Below are 6,838 nucleotides of genomic sequence, written 5' to 3'. Positions count from 1 at the left end.
TAAAGATCATTTGCCGTAAACATGGCGTGTTAACTATAAAATCTAAATGTTTATCATTACATAGGTCTCTTGACGTGTTACATGAACTGATGAGACTACAATTTCACTTTGTAAGGAACTTTCTCATAAGTTTACTCACAATCACTTTTCACATTCATTAAAACAATTTTAAATGGATTTAAATTGCCTTAATTAGACAGAAACCTAAAACTATCACTATATCTGTCACGGGCGGAATTTCCCCGCCACGACATTACCAGGATACAAGAATAAGAATAATACTATTCTACATATGCACTGTTGTCAGTCTTCTTGCCTGGAGACACAGGTCGGAGAATGGTACTGTCATAGTTGACACGGTGGGTATGAAGACTGACGTTTACGCTGCCTGGAAAATAAGGTAGGCCTGTCCTACCTGCTATTACATGATATTCCTTGTGTGTATGGGTCTTACTACTGATGAGGCCAGGTGAGGTCTTCCCACTGGGAGGCAATTGAAGTGATGATTTCCATCTTAGGGGTATTGAAGAAAATTCCTGGTATTCAGCTTGTTTCTTTATTACTCATTACATCATGCCAAATTTCTCCCAGGCCTAGTCTCCTGGACTTGATTAATTTACCAAGTCTTCAGAACTCCTGGACTAGATCTCTGGACTAGATCCCTGGAAATATTCATTTTATTTAATTTTTGATTTCCAGAAATCAACACAAGTGAGTAGTTTAAAACTACAACAAAAAAATAACTCTTTATACCTGAAAGATTTCTGAGATAAACTTAAAACTAAAATGAGGTAAAATTAGGCTAAGGTGCCTTTCAACAGGATATAGTCTAGCCTAGGCTTCTTCAGAAATCGTTAAGGATACCCTATGCAAAGTTTACATGGCTGATTTTTGACTAGGTTACAATAGGCCACAAAGTTAGGTTAGTTTAATGAGGGTACAGGCTAAGTCCCATGTAATTGGGTTTTCCAGGAATTTATATACATATAGCCTAACTATATTTATCAAAAATAGTCATAATTCCTCATTCAAACAGGATGTCTAGGGTAGGCCTTCTTAAATTACTGTATAGCCTAGTCTAAGATCATGATCGGCAGTGGAAATTTCCATGAGGGGAGGTAGGGGTAACCCCAAGATGCCCTGTAGGACGGCCATGTTGTGGTACCCTTTGGCACTCGTATTTGCAAAAATTGTATACAAATAAAACTCTTATAACTACTTTTTTAATGTTTTCAACCCTGTCAAACGCTAAGTTACAACTCAAACTAACACAGCAAAATTTCATGACAACTAATGAACGTGAAGCATCTTTCACGACAATGAAAATTTTCCTCGTTAAGGCATTGCAACATGTTTGACTGGGCAGGCAACTATGCACTTGAATTCTCGTCTGCTACTGTTCTTTCATGATAATGATCTGTTCTAACTAATGAACTAATGGTAATATTACAACTTTAAAAGCTTACCTTGCAAGGGATACATAATCATTTGCATTATTAATTTGGTAAAATAGCCAAATTGAAGGCTGGACTGATTGACGTCCTAACACTCGAGAGCATTCGTGATTCTTACATGTGTTGTTAGTGTTACCAAAAAACAGACGAAAGATTCAGGGCAGCGCTCCCATACTCAAAGTGAAAGATAAACAAAACAAGGGACTGGCTACACTGCCACACTCGTCCACAACAGAAACGAAAACATTTCACAGTTCCAATCATTTTTACAATAGTAGTGTAAAGATATTAGAGGAGGATGATGAATCAATTCCTAAATAAATCACTAATAATTAAAGGAATATTTTTCCTATTACAAAGCTTTTCCCTCGGGGAAGAATTGATTCATGTCCACTCTCATATCAAGGACAATTTTTCTAACGGAACCAAACAGCTCCTTAGCTGGGTCTGCGACTGTGGAAAACAGGTCTTGTACAGTAGAAACAAGCAACAATCTCAACTAGAGACTAAAGGGGCTCTTGCAACAACATAACACAAGGATATACTTGAGTACTAAATGGGGACACTACCCTATAGGTGTGCGTTCAATACAGCTTTCCTAATAGCTTTGTCTAGCCTAATACTGGAATTAGATTGACTCCACTTACACAGGATGTCACATCACTCTGCAACAAAAGAGTTCTCCACATGTGAAGACGGAATTTACTCCTATTGAGGCGTCCTAATGATTATCAAACTCACCAGCGCTAATGGCTAGAAACGACTCTTAAACTTGAATCTCAAAGGGGTTTGGAAAGTGGTGTACTCTATCCTCTAAGATGTACCAAACCAGTACTACAAGAGCAAAACTCTGACAATTTCCTATAAGATAAGACCCATAAGACACAATTGCATTCCCAACCAGGGCACTATGTGAATTCTTGTACAAAATGTTTTACATCATTCCTTGATTCATTACCTGGAATGTGAGACGTATGTGTAGACATTATGAATGGTTGAGTGTTATTATGGATGGGGGTTAAGTGTTGTATTGTCCCCTGCATGTCAACCAACTTCAGGTCCAAGTTCTTGATTTGATTTGATAAATCTCCCACTTGAGACCAAACGTCCTGGTAGGACTGAGTGAAGCTCTTAACTGTCTGTAATGTTTGTTGTGTTTCTTGTTCTAATTGAATTAGATCAATATATGATTCATCAGTACCAGTCACCATTGTTACAATATTTCAAACACTTATATATAATCAAATAATAAAATGTAAACTACATTAAGAGACAATACCAAACAATCCGTCACTATAGAAACAATGAATATGCATGTAAATAAGTCATGACCTTAATCAGACAAAAATCAACATTATTGTATAATGAAATGCATACAATACAACAAAATATTATAAGTGACCTACATAATATATATAGGCACAGTGGGTCTGGATCAATAGCACTGGGCTACAGATCCAACACAGCTGCCACCAAATGTCACGGGAGGATTTTCCCTCGCCACGACATTAATATACTGTAATAATAATACTATTGTACATATGCACTGATGTCAGTCTTCTTGCCTGGAGACACAGGTCGGAGAATGGTACTGTCATAGTTGACACGGTGGGTATGAAGACTGACGTTTACGCTGCCTGGAAAATAGGGTAGGCCTGTCCTACCTGCTATTACATGATATTCCTTGTGTGTATGGGTCTTACTTCTGATGAGGCCAGGTGAGGTCTTCCCACTGGGAGGCAATTGAAGTGATGATTTCCATTTTAGGGGTATTGAAGAAAATTCCTGGTATTCAGCTTGTTTCTTAATTACTCATTACATCATGCCAAATTTCTCCCAGGCCTAGTCTCCTGGACTTGATTAATTTACCTAGTCTTCAGAACTCCTGGACTAGATCTCTGGACTAGATCCCTGGAAATATTCATTTTATTTAATTTTTGATTTCCAGAAATCAACACAAGTGAGTAGTTTAAAACTACAACAAAAAAATAACTCTTTATACTAGGGTGGCCAGACGTCCTGCTTTAAGCAGGACAGTCCTGTTTTTGAGCATTCTGTCCTCTGTCCTGCTTTGCCTTAAGAAGGACAATAATAATGTCCTGCTTTTTGTGTCTGTCTAAAAAATCAGAGATGTCTTTCTGCCGAATGTTGAAGTGAGATTTAACCATAAATGGACCACGGAGTTTGGATTTATTTTTAAAAGCAGAAAAGGTGATTATTATGCACTTTGCACAGTATGCCATTGTGATATGCATATCGGTGGCACGGGAAAAATTGCAATTGAACGACGTGCTGCCTCAGATAAACATAAAAATAACACTCGTAGTGCTGGCACATCATCAGTGTTATCATATTTCTGCCCATCTCGATCATCTCAAGATGATAAAATAATGGCTGCAGATTTGTGTAAAGTGTTTCATGCTGTGAAGCATCATCAATCATACAGAAGTGTTGATTGTGGAGTAAAAGTTGACAAAGAAATTTATAGTGACTCATTGATAGTGAAGGGAGTAACATATGGGAAAACTAAAACAAAAGCTTTGTGTGAAAATATTCTAGCCCCGTATTCTGTAGAAACACATTTGGAGTACATGGATTGCCCTTTCAATAGCAACTGATGCTTCAAACAAAGGTGCAACAAAGTGTTCCCCAATACTTTTGAGATACTTTCATTTTGAGAAGGGAGTGCAACATGTGTTACTTGACTTTTACAGCGATAACAAGGAATCATCCGAGGCCAAAACAAATCAGCGATCATCTAAACTAGAGACTTCAGGTTTGGATCTGATTAAAGTGTCTTCATACACTGCTGATAATGCAAGTGTAAACTATGGAAAACACAACAGTGTTTATCAGAAAATTGAAATGGCTCAAAAGAACGTTATTGCTGCAAACTGTCTGGCTCATATTTTGCACAATACAACAAAATTTGCTACAGCTAAAATGGATATTGATGTTGAAAATATTGTGCTAAAAGTTTACAGCTATTTTAGCATTTCAGCTAAAAGAACAGCACAGTTGAAGGAATTCTGTGAATTTGTGGAGGATGAGGTTGCCAATTGCAATCTATTGCAGCATGTTGTGACTAGATGGCTTTCTCTCTTGCCAGCTATTGATAGAATACTTAAGTGTTGGGAAGTCCTAAAAAGTGATTTCCAGAGCATAGGTGAAGAGGAGTCCCCTAGAGTACTATGGAAGTGCTTTGGAGATGAAGGAAATACCTGTGAATCCTCTGAGATCTATTTCTTCTTCCTTAGTCACACTCTTAAATTGTTCTCAGACACAATTGAAAAACTAGAAGCCAAGACATTCAGCATAACTTCAGTATTCACGTTAATGTCTGAACTGAAAAGCAAACTTGATAGAAGAGCAATTGATCGGTTTTTGGCTTTGCAGTAAACAAGCTTAGGCAACTTACACCAGATTTGTCGACGAAATGTAAAACAGACTTCATTGCTTTCTATGAAAGAGTTATAAAGTATTCAAGTGAAAGGTATGACTTCTCTGAAGACAACTTTCATAACAAAGAGTCAAAATTAAGTCTAACAAGAGCAATACCTTTTGAAGAATTCTGTGACACAATCAAGGCTTGTAACATTCAAGAAATATACATGGATGAATTATATGAAGAGTATGGGGTTGTGGAGGCAATTATCAATACTCCTGAGATGAAAGATAGCCACAGTGAGGAACGTTATCTCAGGCTGTTCAGTAAATTTGAGGTCCCTTTAACAAATCTGAAGAAGGTGAGTGCTTATATTTTCTCTTTTCCATGCAACAATGCTCACACAGAACGGGTTTTCTCAATGATAACTTCAGCTTGGACAAATGAGAGAAATCGTCTGCAAGTGGACTCGGTCAAAGCAGAGCTCCAAATTTGTAACAACTTTACAGAAGAATGCCTTGCTATGTACAAAAACTTTTTGGCAAATAGAAACCTCTTAAATATGGCAAGGAAAGGGGCAAAATACAAATGTTAGATTGATAATTCAGTAACTCCTTTATTTAGTTTCTAAAATAATGTTAATTTTTTCACCCAAGTTATTTTTATTTTTATTGTTATTATGTACTAAATTGTCCCATCATTCATAAAATAGAGCATTAATTAATTTTAGTTCTTTACTCTTATAATATTTGACAAATAAACGCTCATTTATACACACACAAACACACACACACACACAAATATATATATATATATATATATATATATATATATATAGATATAATTATATATATATATATAGCCTATATATAATACATCATTTCAACCCCTCAATAATCATGTTCAATTTAGGTAAAAAATTGGCTGAAAAAAAAAACAAAAAAAAAAAAATATTGTCCTTCTTTTTGGGAATTTTGAAGTGGCCACCCTACTTTATACCTGAAAGATTTCTGCGAAAAACTTAAAACTAAAATGAGGTAAAATTAGGCTAAGGTGCCTTTCAACAGGATATAGTCTAGCCTAGGCTTCTTCAGAAATCGTTAAGGATACCCTATGCAAAGTTTACATGGCTGATTTTTGACTAGGTTACAATAGGCCACAAAGTTAGGTTAGTTTAATGAGGGTACAGGCTAAGTCCCATGTAATTGGGTTTTCCATGAATTTATATACATATAACCTAACTATATTTATCAAAAATAGTCATAATTCCTCATTCAAACAGGATTAGTCAAGGGTAGGCCTTCTTAAATTACTGTATAGCCTAGTCTAAGATCATGATCGGCAGTGGAAATTTCCATGAGGGGAGGTAGGGGGTAACCCCAAGATGCCCTGTAGGACGGCCATGTTGTGGTACCCTTTGGCACTCGTATTTGCAAAAATTGTATACAAATAAAACTCTTATAAATACTTTTTTAATGTTTTCAACCCTGTCAAACGCTAAGTTACAACTCAAACTAACACAGCAAAATTTCATGACAACTAATGAACGTGAAGCATCTTTCACGACAATGAAAATTTTCCTCGTTAAGGCATTGCAACATGTTTGACTGGGCAGGCAACTCTGCGCTTGAATTCTCGTCTGCTACTGTTCTTTCATGATAATGATCTGTTCTAACTAATGGTAATATTACAACTTTAAAAGCTTACCTTGCAAGGGATAGATAATCATTTGCATTATTAATTTGGTAAAATAGCCAAATTGAAGGCTGGACTGATTGACGTCCTAACACTCGAGAGCATTCGTGATTCTTACATGTGTTGTTAGTGTTACCAAAAAACAGACGAAAGATTCAGGGCAGCGCTCCCATACTCAAAGTGAAAGATAAACAAAACAAGGGACTGGCTACACTGCCACACTCGTCCACAACAGAAACGAAAACATTTCACAGTTCCAATCATTTTTACAATAGTAGTGTAAAGATATTAGAGGAGGATGATG

At 36.5% G+C, this 6,838-nt stretch overlaps 1 long non-coding RNA gene across 1 annotated transcript in view; it reads right to left on the bottom strand.

The window, feature by feature from the left end:
* Window positions 1–542: 542 nt before the first annotated feature.
* The window catches only part of LOC135216992 (uncharacterized), a 6,333-nt gene continuing 37 nt past the window's right edge, over window positions 543–6,838 (bottom strand). The window contains exons 1-2 of the long non-coding RNA XR_010314994.1: window positions 6,547–6,838; window positions 543–3,365 (exon numbers count right to left, since the gene is read on the bottom strand). The exon at window positions 6,547–6,838 is cut by the window's right edge and continues 37 nt beyond it. This is a non-coding gene — a long non-coding RNA (uncharacterized LOC135216992). The remainder of the gene's footprint in view (window positions 3,366–6,546) is intronic.

This window comes from Macrobrachium nipponense, chromosome 7 (assembly GCF_015104395.2).
Source record: "Macrobrachium nipponense isolate FS-2020 chromosome 7, ASM1510439v2, whole genome shotgun sequence".
Classification (NCBI taxonomy): Eukaryota; Metazoa; Arthropoda; class Malacostraca; order Decapoda; family Palaemonidae; genus Macrobrachium; species Macrobrachium nipponense.
This window is presented reverse-complemented; position numbering and strand designations above follow the sequence as displayed.